The 18,504-nt window shown below is 44.3% G+C and overlaps 1 pseudogene; it reads left to right on the top strand.

The window, feature by feature from the left end:
* The first annotated feature begins 649 nt into the window (after positions 1–649).
* On the top strand, positions 650–1,576 carry LOC127102982 (endoglucanase 9-like; annotated as a pseudogene).
* Positions 1,577–18,504: the final 16,928 nt, after the last annotated feature.

Raw genomic sequence — 18,504 nt, 5'->3', positions numbered from 1 at the left:
CTGATTTGCCTTATGCACACTATTCAACTGGAGCTCATCCGTCCGTACTATCTGGAAGTAGGTCTGCTAATTTAAATGTTGGTACGGTTCCAACGAGACGCCTGCGTACAGCCTCTCGACGAAGAGTGGTGAGTCCTTTTGCAGTGGTCACTGGGACAGTACAGGCTCTGGCTAAGACAGATGCTGCTTCAAGTGGAGATTCAAATTCCTTTCAGGATGACCAATATACTTTACATGTTGGATCACAGCTTCAGAAAAGTATGAAGGTGGAGTCGGTTGGAGATTTCGAAAAGCAGTCACCTTATGATCATAGTGAAACATAAGGAAACCTCAGCATATCGAGTGCATCACCTTGAGGACAAATTCATGAGTATCACCCTGCTACAACATACCTAGCAGCAAGCAACTATTGGGACCATCACTGAACCCAACTGGTGCAAATCCTGCAGAAAATGCCATTCGGTTCCTTGTTGCAACCTAAGACACATAACTGTAACATAGCCAATTCAAATGCCAACTGACCTTTGGTTTGCTTACTACATTGCTTTGAAATCTAAGCCAAATGCTAGCAGACTTGCAACCTAGGCAAAATCCCTCAGTGCACCGAGCTGTAATGGTATAATTGTCTTGGCTATCTTGGAATCATGAGGCAGGAGACAATGTGAGATTCAATTTTCCAATGGCATTCACAACAACAATGCTATCATGGAGCACAATTGAATATGGTAAAAGAATGGGACCTCAAATGAAAGAAGCACGTGCCGCGATTCGTTATGCCGCCGATTATTTCCTCAAATGCGCAACATCAACACCCGGAAGACTTTATGTCGGTGTCGGAGATCCAAACGTCGATCACAAATGCTGAGAAAGACCAGAAGATATAGATACTGTTAGAACTGTTTATTATGTATCTTCGAAGAATCCCGTTTCTGATGTTGCTGCTGAAACTGCCGCCGCACTTGCTGCAGCTTCTATTGTTTTCAGAAAAGTTGATCCATCTTATTCTAAGCTTTTGTTGAGAACTGCACAGAAGGTTTATCAGTTTGCTTTGCAGTATCAAGGTTCATATAGTAATTCACTCGTTTCCGCTGCTTGTCCGTTTTATTGCTCATATTCCGGATTCAAGGATGAACTATTGTGGGGAGCTGCATGGCTTTTTAGAGCAGCAAATGCAGTTTACTATTACAAATTGGTGAAATCTTTGGGAGCTGATGATCAACCTGATATCTTCAGTTGGGATAACAAATATGCTGGTGCACATGTTCTTCTTTCAAAGAGAGCATTGTTGAACGGCGATAAGAACTTTGACCAATATAGACAAGAAGCCGATAACTTTATGTGCAAGGTCTTGCTTAACTCACCCCCTTCAACTACACAATGTACACAAGGAGGACTCATGTTCAAGTTACCTGAGAGCAATCTCCAATATGTGACAGCTATAACATTCTTGCTTACAACCTATTCAAAGTATATGTCAGCAACAAAACACACATTTAACTGCGGCAACGTCTTCATCACAACCAATACCTGTAGACAAGCCAACATCCTTGTTCAGCTAGTCCATGAACTAACTTGATACAACAGCGATAAACAAAGTACAGACTTGCATACTTTGCCAACACCATGTGTCACATGCCATGTTGTGGACCACTACCCAGAAGTTGCAACAAAATTGTAATCAAGGCCAAGCATATATGGCAATAAGCATCTCAGTAGCACGCCATCTTCCCAACAGTGGAACACACATCAAAACAACATCTTATTCCAAACCTACAACAAAACCATCTGCCACAATTTCATTCATCATTCTTCAACCACTAACTTTAGCCATAACAATTCAAAGAAAACCAAAGCACAAGCACACTTGCCTTTAACAGTTACCATTTCAGCCGATTACTTTTGATCTGATAACCTCATCTCCTAATTCCAATTTATCATGTCACCTACTGCAGCCAGTCTATGCATTAAAACCATCACTCTTCAAAATATCCATTATCCCAAGTCAAACCAAGCTCACCATTTTTTTTACTGCGGTAAAAAGGAACACATTAATCAGTCAATTTGCAAAACCTACAGTGCAAAACCATTAACCAACAGTCAGAGGGCAAAGTCCAAAAACATCCCAAATTGATATGAGGTCAAAGCAGAGAAGAAAGGATACCTTTTCTTGAATCTAACATGGATAGGGAAATCCAATTTCTGAGCCTCCAAAGTGCTTTGCAGAGTAACTTTTCTGGAACACAAGGGCACCAATTTTTAACCCTAATTCACAGAATATAAAAGGAGGATGAATCAGTAAACAACAGGGGACCTAGAGGCAAAAATCTGAAGCAAAGAAAACCCTAATTTCTAAAGGTTAGAGGCGGCCACTATTCACAGAAGACTTGGAGGCGAAAGTCTGAAACAAAGAAAAATCCCAAAATCGATTACCTGGAGGCCAGCTTCTTCACGCCTTTCACCACCGTCGTGACACTTTGTAAGAACTTCTCCTTTTTTTTCCTTTTATCCTTTTCATATGCTTGTTGATGGAGATATCGTGTGAGTGAGAGAGAGATGTTGAGAGTTGAGAGAGAACGATTTTGGTGAGATAGAGAGAGCGCGATTGAGAGGGTTTTGGTGAGAATGAGAGATAGGTGCGAACGAGATTGAGAGAGCGATGAGGGAGAGATTTCTCTGAGCTTGAGGGAGTTCGTGAGGTTGGGGAGAGGTGGAAGGAAGACGAGTTCCTGCTTCGTCGTCTCCATTTCGTTCTTTTCTTTTTTTTAATTTTTTTCTAATTCCTTTTTATTTAATTTAATTTGTTTTTTTTAACAGAGGTAAAAACCATAAAAATGTTTATATGTTAGTATTTTCTTTTATTGTTCTTAATTTTTTTTTTTATCCCGGTTCATATATTTAAAGTAGCATCAAAATATTAAATAATCCTGAGTGGTCTGGTGGAGAAGGGCAGTGTGCATATTCTTGAGTGGGGTGGGTTCAACACTTATGTGTGGCATCTTTTTGGCATTTTTTATTTCTCTTTATTTTTTCTTTTTAGCATTTTTTATTCTTTTAGTATTTTGTTAATATCTTTTTTTTATGTCTATTATAATTTCATTTGTTAGTAAATGCATAGTTCAAAAACCATTTTTTTTAAACTATAAAAATCATACTTTTCTCGATTTAATATCGAGCCCATTTTTCACACCCTTGTAAGTCGATTGCTTCTTAAGCATCGCCATCGACCTCACATAGCTTACTCTTGGGCTTTCTTACAATGAGCCGGTTCCTTTGCACTTACACTCATACATTGTTTAATGCTTTATTATTTCATTCTTTGATTATTTGATTCGATTATATATTTGTTTATACCTTACTTGTTTGATTAACTGTGACCTACTTGTATGATGTATGAGGCATGTATTATTATTGTTTGTTTGCCATGACAACCCCCATTCATAACAAATGTACCCCTCTCCCATGAAATGTATAATATTTATTCTTTCATTCTTTATTCATCTGTTAATACAAGAATTAAAATGAACATCCGATAACCATTTCAAAACAAGACCAAAATCTCGATCCAACGTCGAGTGATCACTTTTCTCAGAACCTAACAGAACCAGCACGTATTCATCCACCCTTTTGTAAGTCGATTGCTTTATGCATCGCCATCAACCTTGTAAGTCGATTGCTTTATGCATCGCCATCAACCTTGTAAGTCGATTGCTTCGTGCATCGCCATCTACCTTTATCCCTAACACTTCTCCTTGCTCCATTCGTCGATTCTTGTTCCGATTAGGTAGCACCCATTAGATAGAACCTTTTGTATGATAACATAGGTAGAATTCCCATATTCTTTGCATGCTAACCTTAGGTAGATATTCCCATTTGTAAATCCTAACACTTAAGTACATATTGCATGACAACTCTAGGGCAGAGCTTCCCCACTTCTAGACCTTTCCGAGCGTCTCCGATCTTGTGGCATGTAGTCCGTTCTATTGCAAAGAGGTAACTGCCTGAGACTCGATTCAGCGAGCTGCGACACCTACTGCTAGGACGTGAACACATTGCCCACTCTCCTTTGACACAACTGGTGTCCTCCTTTCTAAGTCCATATTCAGATGGCAACCCCTATGTAGGGGAACTACATCGCCCTGATCCTTGTTCCAGACGAGGTATGTAGGCAGGTGGTCGTGCGAGACCACTCCGGGCACCTTTCTTTTTTCTTTTTGTGTGTGTTTTGGTTCGGATGCTGATGTAAGTCCAGTGATTGGCAGTCGGGCTCCATGTTTGCCCTTTTGTGTGTGTTTTGGTTCGGATGCTGATATAAGTCCAGTGATTGGCAGTCGGGCTCCACGTTTGCCCTTTTGTGTGTGTTTTGGTTCGGATGCTGATATAAGTCCAGTGATTGGCAGTCGGGCTCCACGTTTGCCCTTTTGTGTGTGTTTTGGTTCGGATGCTGATATAAGTCCAGTGATTGGCAGTCGGGCTCCACGTTTGCCCTTTTGTGTGTGTTTTGGTTCGGATGCTGATGTAAGCCCAGTGATTGGCATTCAGGCTCCACGTTTGCCTTTGCCTGTGTCTGTTTTGTTTGCGTGAGCCGAACTACGGCAACTCTGATTCTCATGTTCAGATGAGATACATAGGCACAAGATGCGATGTCTTGCCGAGTTTGACTAACGACTAACAACTAATCCTTGTTTGCCTTCGCCCTCGTTGCGATCATTTCTCTCGCCCTCGTTGTGATTGAGACTTTCCCTTTCTCTTGCCCTAGTTGCAATCGAGACCCTTATTCCCCGTAGTTGTTTGAACTACGTTTTGCTCTGATTCTCATTCCCGATGAGATACGTAGGCATAAGACGCGATGTCTTAGCGAGCACACTTATCCTTAACCCATAGGTAGCCGAGCTACGAAGACTCTGATTCTCATTCCAGATGAGATACGTATGCAGTGGATGCGATATCTGTGCGAGTCATTTTTTCTCTTGACCCTTTTAGTAAATAGTACATTAGATAAACATACACCCTTTAGACAAGAACAACAAGAGTGGATCCCGTAGAGTACTACGGATGCGTAGGGGTGCTAATACCTTCCCTTCGCATAATCGACTCCCGAACCCAAGATTTGGTTGCGAGACCTTGTCTTTTCCTTTCCTTTCTCCAGGTTTACTTCGAGCGTTTCCTTTCCCTACTTTGGGATAAATAACGCACGGTGGCGACTCTCCTGTCATCTTTTTCTCTCGCCGGTTGTTTCTTCGCACCTCGGTATTTTTCGGGTTGCGACAGCTGGCGACTCTGCTGGGGACATCGGTTTCCTTAAGCGAGTCCCTCCTAGCTTTTGTAGGTTTCTTGTTTGTTAGGTGTTTATTCTTTTGTACAGTTATTTATTTTCAGCATTTACCTGCTTTACCTTATTGCATTCATGTACATATGCTTGCTGTATCTGTGGGTTGTTTGTTTGTTGGGTTGGGACTGTTCTACGAGAGATAAGCCCACTACCCAGGCTTGAGTGTACACATAGGTGTTAGAGTGGATAGTCATGAGGCTTGCGTGGTATGTTGCTACGTTAAGTCGTTCATGAGACCCACATTCCAGACGAGGTTTCTTTTGGATATATTCTGTCCTATGGGTGTTCCATAACGACAGATATTCCTCTAGAAATCGTCGACTCTGGTGACCATTTCCCGAGAACTCAGTCGAGGCCTCTCCTCCGAGACGCGTTTATGTTAGCTCTGGTGGGTGCATTCTCGCTGCTCAATCCGAGGACCCCGAGACTGGGAACTTGCTTTAGGATATCCTGTTGAGGGGAGTCAGCAGAGGTCTTTTATCCCGTAATAATGCCAAACCTTCAGTGGTAAACGTATTATTCTCGACTGAAGGGCTGAAACTGACAAACTTCTGTTCTTAGAACCTACCAGTGAGGGGCAGGCTAAATTCAGGAAACCTTAACCTCCAACCAACCCGGTTTTCTGGAGCAGAGTTTTGGTTTTGTATTATATTCCTCAGTGGTTTTTTTCTTCAGACAGTGCAACCCGACAGATGTTCAAGCGGATACAGCAGTCCTGGTTTCCATGTCATTACATTGCATCACATCATTTTGCATTCATATCATTTAACACATGTTTATCCATTTCTAGGGGGTTTACATCTTCTTCTTGATTCCGGTCGGGGTTTTCTGGTTCTCCCGAGATGGATATTGGCAGAAAAAGACACGTCGCTTACAAGTTTCCAGTGGTTTGTTTGGAGCCTATTCAACAACTGATGAAGTCAATGGATCACGATTCTCTAGAAGGATTCCGGAAGGATTACGGTTTGATTCTAAGCTCCGTCACGGTTCTCTCCAAAGATCAACATGATGCTCTCTTTACACTGCTGCAGTTCTATGACCCTCCATTGAGGTGTTTCACATTCCCGGATTATATTTTGGTCCCTACTTTGGAGGAGATTGCCAGTTTTCTCAGAGTTCCTATCAAGTCACAGCTGTTGTTCTACAGTTCTGAGTTTCTGCCCGATCTCAGCATGGTTGCTTCGGCCACATATTTGGGGAAATCAGTCTTGAAGGCTAATATATGTCAGAAGGGAGGAGTCAGTGGTTTTCATTTGAGTTTCTTGCTGGGAGAAGCAAAGAGGAGATTTGAAGATGGTGATCAGAGGGGTTTCAATGCTGTGTTAGCTCTTTGCGTGTATGGGATTGTCTTGTTCCCTAATGTTGCCAAATTTGTGGACATGGACGCAATACGCCTCTTCGTGTTGGGAAATCCGGTGCCGACCTTGCTAGGAGATTTCTTTCATTCGGTGCATCACAGGAATGAGAATAGAAAAGGAGGATTGTTGAATTGTTGTGCGCCTTTGTTTTATAAGTGGTTCAGTTCTCACCTACCCAAATTAGGAGCGTTCGTTGATGTCGAGGACTCGTTGAGTTGGTCGAAGAGATTGATGGGGTTGAGAGCTGAAGATATTTCTTGGTGGTCTGACAGGAGTTTGCTTCGGGCAGACATTATTCACAGTTGTGGGAATTTCCCAAATGTACCGTTGGTAGGAAGAAGAGGAGGAATCAACTATAATCCTTCTCTAGCAGTTAGACAGTTTGGATATGCTTTAAGAACTCCGCCTTTGGAAAAGGACGTGGAAGAATCACTGTTTTTCCATTCTTCGCCTGATTTGACTGTATCCCGTAAGGCAGCTGAGGCCTGGCTCAAGGTGATCACGAGAGGAAGAGTTGTGTTTGGAAAAGGAGATTGTAGGACTTATCCTCTGTATGAAGAGTGGCTTCAAGGAAGAGTTGAAGAGTTTGGTCTGCCGTTTCCTATTGAAGAACCTTTGTATCCACCGACTCCTGCGCAGTCAACAGTAGTGAGCCGAGAGGAGTATGACAAATTGAAGAAAGCCATGGAGGAGCTTCAAATTGAAAACTCGGAGTTAAGTGTGAAATTGCAAGACTACATGCATCAATTCCATGAGGCAGAATATCAGAAGGGGGAAGCCGTCAGATTGCAAGAGGAAGCAGAAGGAAAATTAGCTGTGGAGGTGGACTTCTTCAGGAAGACAGACAAGGCATTGGGATCATCCAGTTCTGAGTTGAGGCGAGTCAAGCAACAGTTAATGGATGCGCATGGTAAATTAGCTGGGTGGCAAGAGCGATGGGATGCATTTTCAACTTCTCGGAAGGCAAAGGAGAAGGAGATGGTGACCGAACTGACTGGTCAGATGGAGAAATTGAAGACTTTGTTGAAAGAAAAGAACAATGAGCTTCTGTGTGCCCGTTCTACCAATGGTTACATCACCGATCAACTCAATGAGGCTCGAGGACAGATTGAAGAACTTAAGGTGTTGGCAGGTTTGAAGAAATCCAGACTTGAAGAGGTGTTCGGAGAGGATGATGGGAATTACTACAGAGAGCACATTAACGAGATGGATGGAGTCATTCACAAGAGGAATTTGCTTATCCAGCGTTTGACAGAATCTCCAGATCATCCCGACACGATAGCATTACTGGCTGAAGTGAGGAGCAGTCCTTATGGTTTGTACACAGGAGGCTGAGTCCTAATTTTTGTTCCTCCCTTTACTTTTGCTTTATTGCTGTGTAGTGATGATCCACAGGCTTGTTGTGGAAGTCCTCTTTTGATGTACTATCGGCTAAGGCCATTCTCTTTGATTTATCTGTATGAAGACCTTCTCTCTATTGCATCTTGATCTCCGAAGTTTATGGCTCGATTTTCTCGTGAGACTGGAATCAAGGGGGTAGAATACCTTTTTGAAGTGATAAACATGTCATTGCATTAACATTTCATTCTTGCATATTCTTGCATAACAGGTGTCGCCGCGGTGTTCTCATATTATTTGGTGTTCCATCAGCAGGATAGCCGATTCAGGAATTCACCGGTACGGTACCCGCAGAAACCAGCAACGAGCAATGGAGAATCTACAAGCAGAGCTCGCAGAGATGAGGGTCCGCATGAACCAGTTCATGGACGTGGTCCAGGGAGTAGCGCAGGGACAGCAGGAGATTAGACAAATGATACAAAGGAATCCCACAACTACTCAACCGGAGGTCGTGACTGATCCTCCAATTGGAGAGGTTAATGGACCGGGGCCTGTCCCGATCCCACATAACAATCCTGATCAACAACCCATCCACGATGATCAAGATGATCAGTTCTTGCTGCCAGAAGACTTTGGCATGGGCCATGGCATGGATCCCATGTTCAGGAGATTAGAGGAGAGGCTGAAGGCGGTAGAAGGACAGAATCCCTTGGGGGTAGATGTTTCTGACTTGGGATTGGTCCCAGGCGTGAGGGTCCCACCAAAGTTCAAAGTCCCAATCTTCGACAAGTACAATGGTAGCTCTTGCCCGAAGACCCATGTGCAAGCTTACTTCCGAAAGATGGTTGCATACTCTGATGACGAGAAGCTACTCATGTACTTCTTCCAGGACAGCTTAGCTGGGGCATCCCTAGAATGGTACATGAGGTTGGATAGAGCCCATATCCGTTGCTGGAGGGATTTGGCGGAGGCTTTTGTGAAGCAATACCAGTATAATGCAGACATGGCCCCAGATAGAACTCAACTCCAGAACCTGTCTCTTAAAAGCAATGAGTGCTTCAGGGAATACGCTCAACGCTGGAGGGAGACAGCTTCCCGTGTTCAACCTCCCATGTTGGAAAAGGAGATGGCCAACATGTTCATGAATACGCTGCCTGGACCTTATCTGGAGCGTCTGGTGGGTTGCAATGCCTCCAACTTCGCTGATGTGGTCGCTACCGGAGAGAGGGTAGAGAATTACCTGAAGACCTACAAGAGCCACAATGGAGGTGGATCTTCATCTGGGGTAAAGAAGCCATTTATGGGAGGACAGAAGCAGAGGGAAGGGGGTGTGAATTCTGCATCTTCATATCAGAACAGAGGTGTTCGGAGGAATAATTTTCAAAACTATCATCAGCAACCGTATGTTGCGGCTGTGACTATTCCGGCTGCAGCACCACTACAACAACAACAACAACCACAGCGTCAACAGAATCAATACCAACAACAGCAACCACAACGTCAGCAAGCTCAGTATCAACAACAACAACAACCAGGTAACAGACCCACCTATCAACAGAGGCAGAGGATGATGGACCGGCGTTTCGACACTCTTCCTATGTCGTGCGCTCAACTGCTTGCCAATCTTCAACAGCTACAACTGGTGCAGCTACGCACTCTGGCCCCTCCTGTTGGTAGACTTCTGGTGGGTTACGATGCCAACGCTAGGTGTAGCTTCCACTCTGGGGCACCTGGCCACAATATTGAGAACTGCAAAGCTTTTAAGCACGTAGTTCAGGACCTTATTGATTCAAAGGCTATCAGCCTTGCACCGGCTCCTAATGTTGTCAACAATCCCATGCCACAGCATGGTGGTGCAAACGTTAATATGCTGGAGGGAGAAGCCAAGTTTGTTAAGGATGTGTTGAAGTTGAAGACCCCGTTGTGGGAAATTAAGGAATGCTTGTTGAAGGCCGATGTCTTCCCCGGGTGTGGGAAAGGCTGTTCGGAATGCGCTACACAGGGTAAGGATTGCTTGAAACTGCAACAGGGTATCCAGGTTTTGCTTGACAATGGTACCCTCCAAGTTGAAGACTTGTCTGACAAAGAATTTGCTGAAGGGGTAGTTGAAGAGGTGTTTGAAGACGCTGTTGAAGAATTCACAGATGTTGTTCCTGCTGATTGTGTATTTCCCATTGATGTATTTAATTTTCCAAATGTTGTTGATGATATACCAAACAATGTGTCTGATTTTGATGTAACTGAACTTGATTTCGGTGTTCCGGATGTTTTTGTTTCAATGAACGAGATTCCTGAGTATGACTATGATGTCGCTACTATCACCATCTTTTACCCGACTAATCAGATCAGTGTGCCAGAAGCGCAACCAGTGCCACCAGTGCGACCGACCGCTATGACAATCACAACCCCTGGTCCTTTACCTTTCACCAGTGAAAGGGCCATTCCATGGCATTATGGGGGGAGTGTATACACACATGATCATGGGGTGGAACGACCTTTGGAGGTAGAAGAGGGTCAAAAGTCTGAACTCGAAGTTGAAGGTCCCGCAGTGGATAATGTTGGTGGAATCGGGCGATTCACCAGGAGTGGCAGACTGTTCTCACCACCGGTTACCCAAGATGATAATGTTGATGCTGCGGCGAAAGCCAAGGGCAAGCAAGTTGTAAATGAGGGTACCTCTGCACCCCAAGCCGGCTCTGAGCCCACTTTTGCGAAGGATGTGGACGATCTTCTGAGAATCATAAAGAAAAGCGATTACAAGGTAGTCGATCAGTTGATTCAGACGCCGTCTAAGATATCCATTCTCTCACTCCTGTTGTGTTCAGAGGCACACAGGGAGGCACTTCTGAAGGTCCTTAATGTTGCATACGTGCCTCAGGAGATCTCAGTAAACCAGCTAGAAGGGATCATTGCAAATGTTCATGCGAGCAATGGGCTGGGCTTTACTGATTCTGACTTAACACCAGCTGGACGCAACCATAACAAGGCTTTGCATATCTCAATGGAATGCAAAGACACCGTGTTATCTCATGTTCTGGTGGATACAGGTTCCTCTCTCAATGTGCTACCCAAGAGAGCCCTGTCAAGGTTGGAAGTAGAAGGTTTGATCTTGAAACCTTCTGATCTCATGGTGAGAGCCTTCGATGGTTCTAAGAGGTCGGTGTTTGGAGAGGTAGAATTGCCAATTCAGATTGGATCACAAACCTTCAACACCGTTTTCTATGTGATGGATATCAGTCCCTCGTATAGTTGCCTGCTGGGCCGTCCTTGGATTCACAATGCTGGGGCAGTCTCCTCAACACTGCATCAGAAAATTAAATTCCCGGTCAACGGACGAATTATCACTGTCTGTGGTGAGGAGGACATCCTGGTCAGTAACCTGGCTACATTCAAGTACGTAGAGGTAGAAGGTGAAATTCATGAGACTCTCTGTCAAGCCTTTGAGTCGGTTCAGATCAAGGATGCAGCTCCGGTGGAAGGGGTTAAAGCAGGCGCCCCTATCTCATCTTTCAAGCAGGCGCAAGCTTTGGTGGATTCAGGTATTGCTCCCGGTTGGGGACGTCTGTTGGAGTTACCGATGAAAGATGACAAGTTTGGGATTGGGTATCAACCAGCGCTGACTTCTACAACTTCAGCACTTCAGACTCGTCAGGGGCCAATTACTTTCTCCAGTGCCGGCGTCATCCAATATGGCCAGATCTCTGCAATCAACGATGAAGATGGGGATAGTGATTGCGACATCGACAACTGGGTGCGTCCGAGGATCCCGGGTGAAGTCATCAACAATTGGTCTTCCGAGGAAATTGTCCAAGTCACTCTTCTAGAGGAGTAATTTTTCTTTGTTTATTCATGCATGTCCAAGTCTTACGTTCCGCCCAGGGCGTAATGACTCATTGTAGGGCTCATCTATGTGAATACCTGCATTGTTTATCATAAATGAAGGACGTCTTTTGCATTCAAAATCTTGTTCACTGTTTTTTCTATTTTTACAGTTTTCAAAATTTCAAAAGAATAAAAATATTTGGCAATGTTTTGTTTAGTTTTCACTCACTGTTCACACTCATAAGCACATACCATCACTCATGCAAATGCACATCACCGGATCCTATTGATAACAGTTCTGCTATGGCTCGCTGCGACTTCGAAAATCCAATCTTCCAAGCTGAAGAAGAGGTTGATGAAGACTGTGAACTCCCTGAAGAACTTGCCAGGCTGCTAAAACAGGAGGAAAGGGTCATTCAACCGCATCAAGAGGCTACTGAAGTGATTAATCTTGGCACCGAGGACGTCAAGAGAGAAATCAAGATAGAGGCTGCTTTGGAAGATGATGTGAAGAAGGGGTTGATTGAACTGTTGCAAGAGTATGTCGACGTCTTTGCTTGGTCTTATCAGGATATGCCAGGGCTTGACACAGACATTGTGGTACACCGTTTACCTCTCAAAGAAGGTTGTCCTCCGGTCAAGCAGAAGCTCAGAAGAACAAGACCAGAGATGGCTGTCAAGATAAAGGAAGAAGTGCAGAAACAGTTGGATGCAGGGTTCCTAGCGGTTACCAATTATCCGCCATGGGTTGCAAATATCGTTCCAGTACCTAAGAAGGATGGAAAGGTACGGATGTGTGTCGACTACCGGGATCTGAACAGAGCTAGCCCTAAAGATGATTTCCCATTACCTCACATTGACGTTTTGGTGGATAACACAGCTCAGTTCTCGGTATTCTCCTTCATGGATGGTTTTTCTGGTTATAACTAAATCAAGATGGCACCAGAAGACATGGAGAAGACAACTTTCATAACCCCATGGGGGACCTTCTGCTACAAGGTGATGCCGTTTGGTCTAAAAAACGCTGGGGCAACATATCAACGAGCTATGGTGACTCTATTCCATGATATGATTCATCATGAAATCGAGGTTTATGTGGACGATATGATTGCCAAATCTCAGACAGAAGAAGAACATCTGGTGAATCTGCAGAAGCTGTTTGAGCGGTTAAGGAAATTCAAGCTGAGGCTTAATCCGAACAAGTGCATTTTCGGGGTGAGATCTGGGAAGCTACTGGGTTTTATTGTTAGTGGAAAAGGGATTGAGGTGGATCCTGACAAAGTGAAAGCAATACAGGAAATGCCTGAGCCAAGAACAGAGAAGCAAGTTCGTGGTTTCTTAGGGAGGTTGAACTACATTGCAAGGTTCATCTCTCACCTAACAGCCACGTGTGAGCCAATTTTCAAATTGCTGAGGAAAGATCAGGCTATCAGGTGGAACGACGATTGTCAAAGGGCTTTTGAAAAGATAAAAGAGTATTTGCAGAATCCTCCTATCCTCATGCCTCCAGTCCCAGGGAGACCGCTGATTTTGTACTTGACAGTACTCGACAATTCCATGGGTTGTGTTCTCGGTCAACACGACGAGACAGGTAAGAAAGAACATGCCATCTACTACTTGAGTAAGAAGTTCACAGACTGCGAGTCGAGATACTCAATGCTTGAAAAGACATGTTGTGCACTTGCATGGGCTGCTAAGCGATTGAGACAATACATGCTGACTCACACAACCTTACTGATCTCCAAGATGGATCCAGTCAAGTATATATTCGAGAAGCCAGCTCTCACCGGAAGGGTTGCTCGTTGGCAAATGGTATTGACAGAGTATGATATCCAGTATACATCCCAGAAAGCCATCAAGGGGAGTATTCTGTCAGACTATCTTGCTCAACAACCGATTGAAGATTACGAGCCGATGAAGTTTGATTTTCCAGATGAAGACATCTTGTTCCTCAAGATGAAAGACTGTGAAGAGCCAGTTGTTGGGGAGGGACCTGATCCAGATGAAAAGTGGACTTTAACGTTTGATGGGGCCGTCAATGCCAGAGGAAGTGGAATTGGTGCTGTCATTACCACTCCGAAAGGTGCCCACATGCCTTTCACCGCTCGTCTGACTTTCGAGTGCACCAATAATGAAGCTGAGTACGAGGCCTGTATCTTGGGTATTGAGCAAGCCATTGATCTGAGAATCAAGACTCTGGACATCTTCGGAGATTCAGCTCTAGTGATCAATCAAGTGAATGGTGATTGGAATACTCTCCAGCCTACTCTGGTCCCCTACAGAGATTACACGAGAAGACTGTTGACTTTCTTCACAACAGTAAAGCTGTATCGTATACCTCGTGATGAGAACCAGATGGCAGATGCTCTTGCTACTCTATCCTCCATGATTAAGGTGGTTTGGTGGAACCATGCTCCCAGGATCGATGTAATGCGCCTTGATAGGGCCGCGTATGTGTTTGCTGCTGAACTAGTAGTTGATGACAAGCCTTGGTATCACGACATCAAGTGCTTTCTGAAGAATCAAGAGTACCCTGCAGGGGCATCCAACAATGATAGAAAGACTTTGAGAAGATTGGCAGGCAGTTTCTTCTTGAATAAAGACGATGTGCTGTATAAGAGGAACTTCGACTTGGTTTTGCTCAGATGCATGGACAGACACGAGGCGGACATGTTAATGCAGGAAGTTCATGAAGGTTCCTTCGGTACTCACGCCGGCGGACATGCAATGGCTAAGAAATTGTTAAGGGCGGGTTATTACTGGATGACCATGGAATCAGATTGTTTCAAGTATGCTCGGAAGTGTCATAAATGCCAGATTTATGCTGATAAGGTGCATGTACCGCCGAATCCTCTGAATGTGATGTCTTCGCCGTGGCCGTTTGCGATGTGGGGCATTGACATGATTGGAAAGATTGAGCCGACCGCTTCCAATGGGCATCGCTTCATCCTCGTTGCCATCGACTATTTCACCAAGTGGGTCGAAGCAGCGTCATTCGCGAATGTCACCAGACATGTGGTTGCCCGTTTCATCAAGAAAGAAATCATTTGTCGTTATGGGATTCCTGAAAGAATCATTACTGATAATGGTTCCAATCTCAATAACAAAATGATGAAGGAGTTGTGCCAGAACTTCAACATTCAGCATCACAATTCTTCCCCTTACCGTCCTAAGATGAATGGTGCTGTTGAGGCAGCGAATAAGAACATAAAGAAGATTGTGCAGAAGATGGTCGTTACGTACAGAGATTGGCATGAGATGCTACCCTTCGCCTTGCATGGGTACCGCACTTCAGTACGTACATTGACCGGGGCAACCCCTTACTCCCTTGTGTATGGTATGGAAGCAGTCCTACATGTTGAAGTGGAGATTCCTTCTCTAAGAGTCCTGTTGGATGTCAAGCTAGACGAAGCTGAATGGATTCGGACAAGGTTCAACGAGTTGAGTCTTATCGAAGAGAAGCGAATGGCAGCCATTTGTCATGGGCAGTTGTATCAGAGTCGGATGAAGAGAGCCTTTGATCAGAAAGTGCGTCCTCGTTGTTTCCAAGTCGGAGATTTAGTGTTGAAAAGGATCCTTCCTCCTCAGACGGATCACAGGGGCAAGTGGACTCCTAACTATGAGGGACCTTATATTGTCACCAAGGTTTTTGATGGAGGGGCCTTAATGCTCGCAACGATGGATGGCGAAGACTTCACTTCCCCGGTAAACTCAGACGCAGTTAAAAAATACTTCGCATAAAATAGACCCGCTGGACAGTAAAAAGAATAGTCCAGGCAAAAATGGGCATCCCGACGAACCAAGAAAATGAAAAGGTTCGGGCAAAAATTAGGGATTTAAAAATGAAAAAATCGTACACCCGGTAAGTTGAAAACCTGAAAAGGCAACTTAGGCAAAAATGGGTATCCCGATGGATTGAAAACCCGAAAATGGCGATCCAGGCAAAAGTTAGGGATTAAGCGAATGACTGCGTTCTGAGTTAGTTCTGAATCTCATCTCATGTCGATAACTGGAAACTTTCAAAGGGTAGGAAACAGTCCAATCACCTTTTCAGAAGGCTGATCATCTGGAGGATCTTGAAGACGAGCGAGTCATAGCAGAATTGGAACCCAATAGAAATCCATTTCACATTGCCATTAGATTAATTTCTGTTTTTATTTTTTGTGCGATTACCTCTTTCCAGGGATTGCTTCCTGATGTAAATGCCTATTCAGAGGCCATTCAATCAATAAAGTCATGTTATTCAGTACATCTATGTGTTCATTTTCATTTTACTGTTTTGTTTGCAAAAATGACGTCCGAATTTTTGATAAACATTGCATCATGACACATAAGGGCTTTACAGGTACATGCTCAATGAACATTTAAAATTGCTGTAAATTTTAAGTGCTTTGGATCGTCTATTCAGAACAGATACCCTCGGGGCATTTCCTTAAAATCCCCTCCAGATGACCGTGAATATCTTCCCCAGTGAAGTCACCAACAGACGAATCCGGTGTCTTATCCCTACAGAGCTGATCAGAGTGTTGGATTCTTCAATCCCTAGCAGGTTCTCACTACTGTCCCCCCCAAGCGGTTGTTTCAGACTATACACTCCCTAGTAGAGTTAACAGTGCCAGACTGTATATCCCCAGCGAAGTTGACAGTACCAGACTGTAGCTTCCCAGCAGAAGCAGCTGTTCCTCAGAGTTCGATGCCAGATCGATGTTTTCGATCCCAGATCGATGATCTCTTTCCTGGAAGCATAACCTCGGTACCGTATCGGTGTTTGCCTCCCCCTGCTGAGTCATCTCCCGTAGATTATGGTTGCCAGAACCACTATTGATTCCCCAACAACAGTTTTACAGCGCCGTTCTCTCCCCAGTCAGAGCCTCGGTATCTCGCCATTACTAGAACACCGCGCGGCCGGTCATCTCCCCACATAGTTCATTATGCTGTGCATCTCCAACAGTAGTGCCAGGGTCCGGAAGATTATAATCATTTCCCAACAGGACTCCTTGTTTCAGCTTGGCATTTTCCCCAGCATTTCGCATCCCTGCATGTAGAATCATATTGCATTGCATCCTCCCAAATCGCGTAGCATTTCCATTTTCATGGAGCATTACGCCATCGCAAAATTCAAACATACGCATGTAAGCATAAAACATTCTCGGTATCCCAAGTGACAAGCCTGAAATTTGTTTCCAGTTCTCAGACTGAAGGTTGTTCATGACTTATTATCCCCAGCAGGGTGGAAGTTGACATGATTATAGGATCCTCAGCACAGTTCCCGGAGTTCCCCGGTGTTGTCTCTGAAGGAGACGTGTGTTTATGCATTCATCATTTAGATAAGCATAGCATATTGCACCATTAGTGCATAGCATTTCCATGATCATGGGGCATTGTGTAAACAAAAAACAAAAAAAGAAAAAAAAAGAAAAAAACTCATGCATCAACATTGCAAACATACCCATTAGCCCTAGGCCGTGGTGACCAGCCGAGTTTGGGTTGTTGGAAAAAGTTTAGCATCGTGCCATTGGATCGGTTTCAGAATTGGGTTCATCAGCATGGTTGAGAGGTTGGTGCTTTCCCAACAAGTGACTCCTTAGTTGAGTGGGTATTCCCAGCAGTGTTACTCCTCGAAGTTGGCAGCATCTTGCAAGCATTGGTTCCTTTCCTTTAGCAGAAGTGGGTGTGTCTGATCTCTCCATGTAGAGTCTACCCCTTAAGCAGAAAGTGTCTACTATTTCCTTCTGCGCTCCCCACTGAGTTATATCCTCGTGGATGACGGTTGTTTCTGTTCCCTCCCTAACGGGATGAGTTTTCCCTATTGAGTTCTTTCCTCATTAGGATGAGTCCTGTTTCAGTTTGCCTTTTTGGATCGATCCTAAATTGGCTTCCTGTTGGCTGTCTCCCGTGCTTCCCTGGGGCATAAATGAATAGTCGCTCGCTAACCGGCACTCATTCATCTCATCCTCAGCAGAATTTGTGGCTTCTACCTACAAACCGGTAGTTGTAAGTCCTATCTTTGTGGTTTTCTACTAGTTGGTAGTTGTAAAATCCCACTTTCATCCCATTGGCAGAGTTAACCCTTTGTGCTCATCCTATCGATGACTGGTTACCTTTCTGTGGTTTTCTGCCTACAGACCGGTAGATGTAATCCCCTCTTTGCAGTTATCAGTATCCAGTTTGCGGTATTGATATTCTTTTCCCCTCTGGATACTTGCCCTGATCAAGCAGTATTGTCCCAGTGGGTCTTCCCCTTTTCTTTTGGTTATTTGCTCCGAGTTAGCAACTTTATCCTCTTTTGATTGGTCATCTTTTGCATGCCTAGTCCTGGTACCCTGATGCCTTTCTTTTCGGTCGATTATTCATTTAACAGCCTGCAACCCGATTATGGATAATCTTCCATACGAGTGTATTATCTACGTTTTGACGGCTATAGATAATATATCTCATGCACTCTTTGGTCAATCCTTCGATTGTTATCCCCAGCATAGGTCTTTGGCATGCGTGCCGGCTCATTTATCACTGTCTTGTTATCTTCGCCGATGCTGATAGACATGAAGTTTTTCCGGTATCCAGACCGAAGTGGCGTTCAGGCCAATTTTCGATTTCCAGATCGAAGAAGTTTCCGACGATCAGGTCGATGTACTTATGGCATTCAGGCCAGTTTTC

This window comes from Lathyrus oleraceus, chromosome 7 (genome assembly GCF_024323335.1).
Source record: "Lathyrus oleraceus cultivar Zhongwan6 chromosome 7, CAAS_Psat_ZW6_1.0, whole genome shotgun sequence".
NCBI lineage: Eukaryota > Viridiplantae > Streptophyta > Magnoliopsida > Fabales > Fabaceae > Lathyrus > Lathyrus oleraceus.
This window is presented reverse-complemented; position numbering and strand designations above follow the sequence as displayed.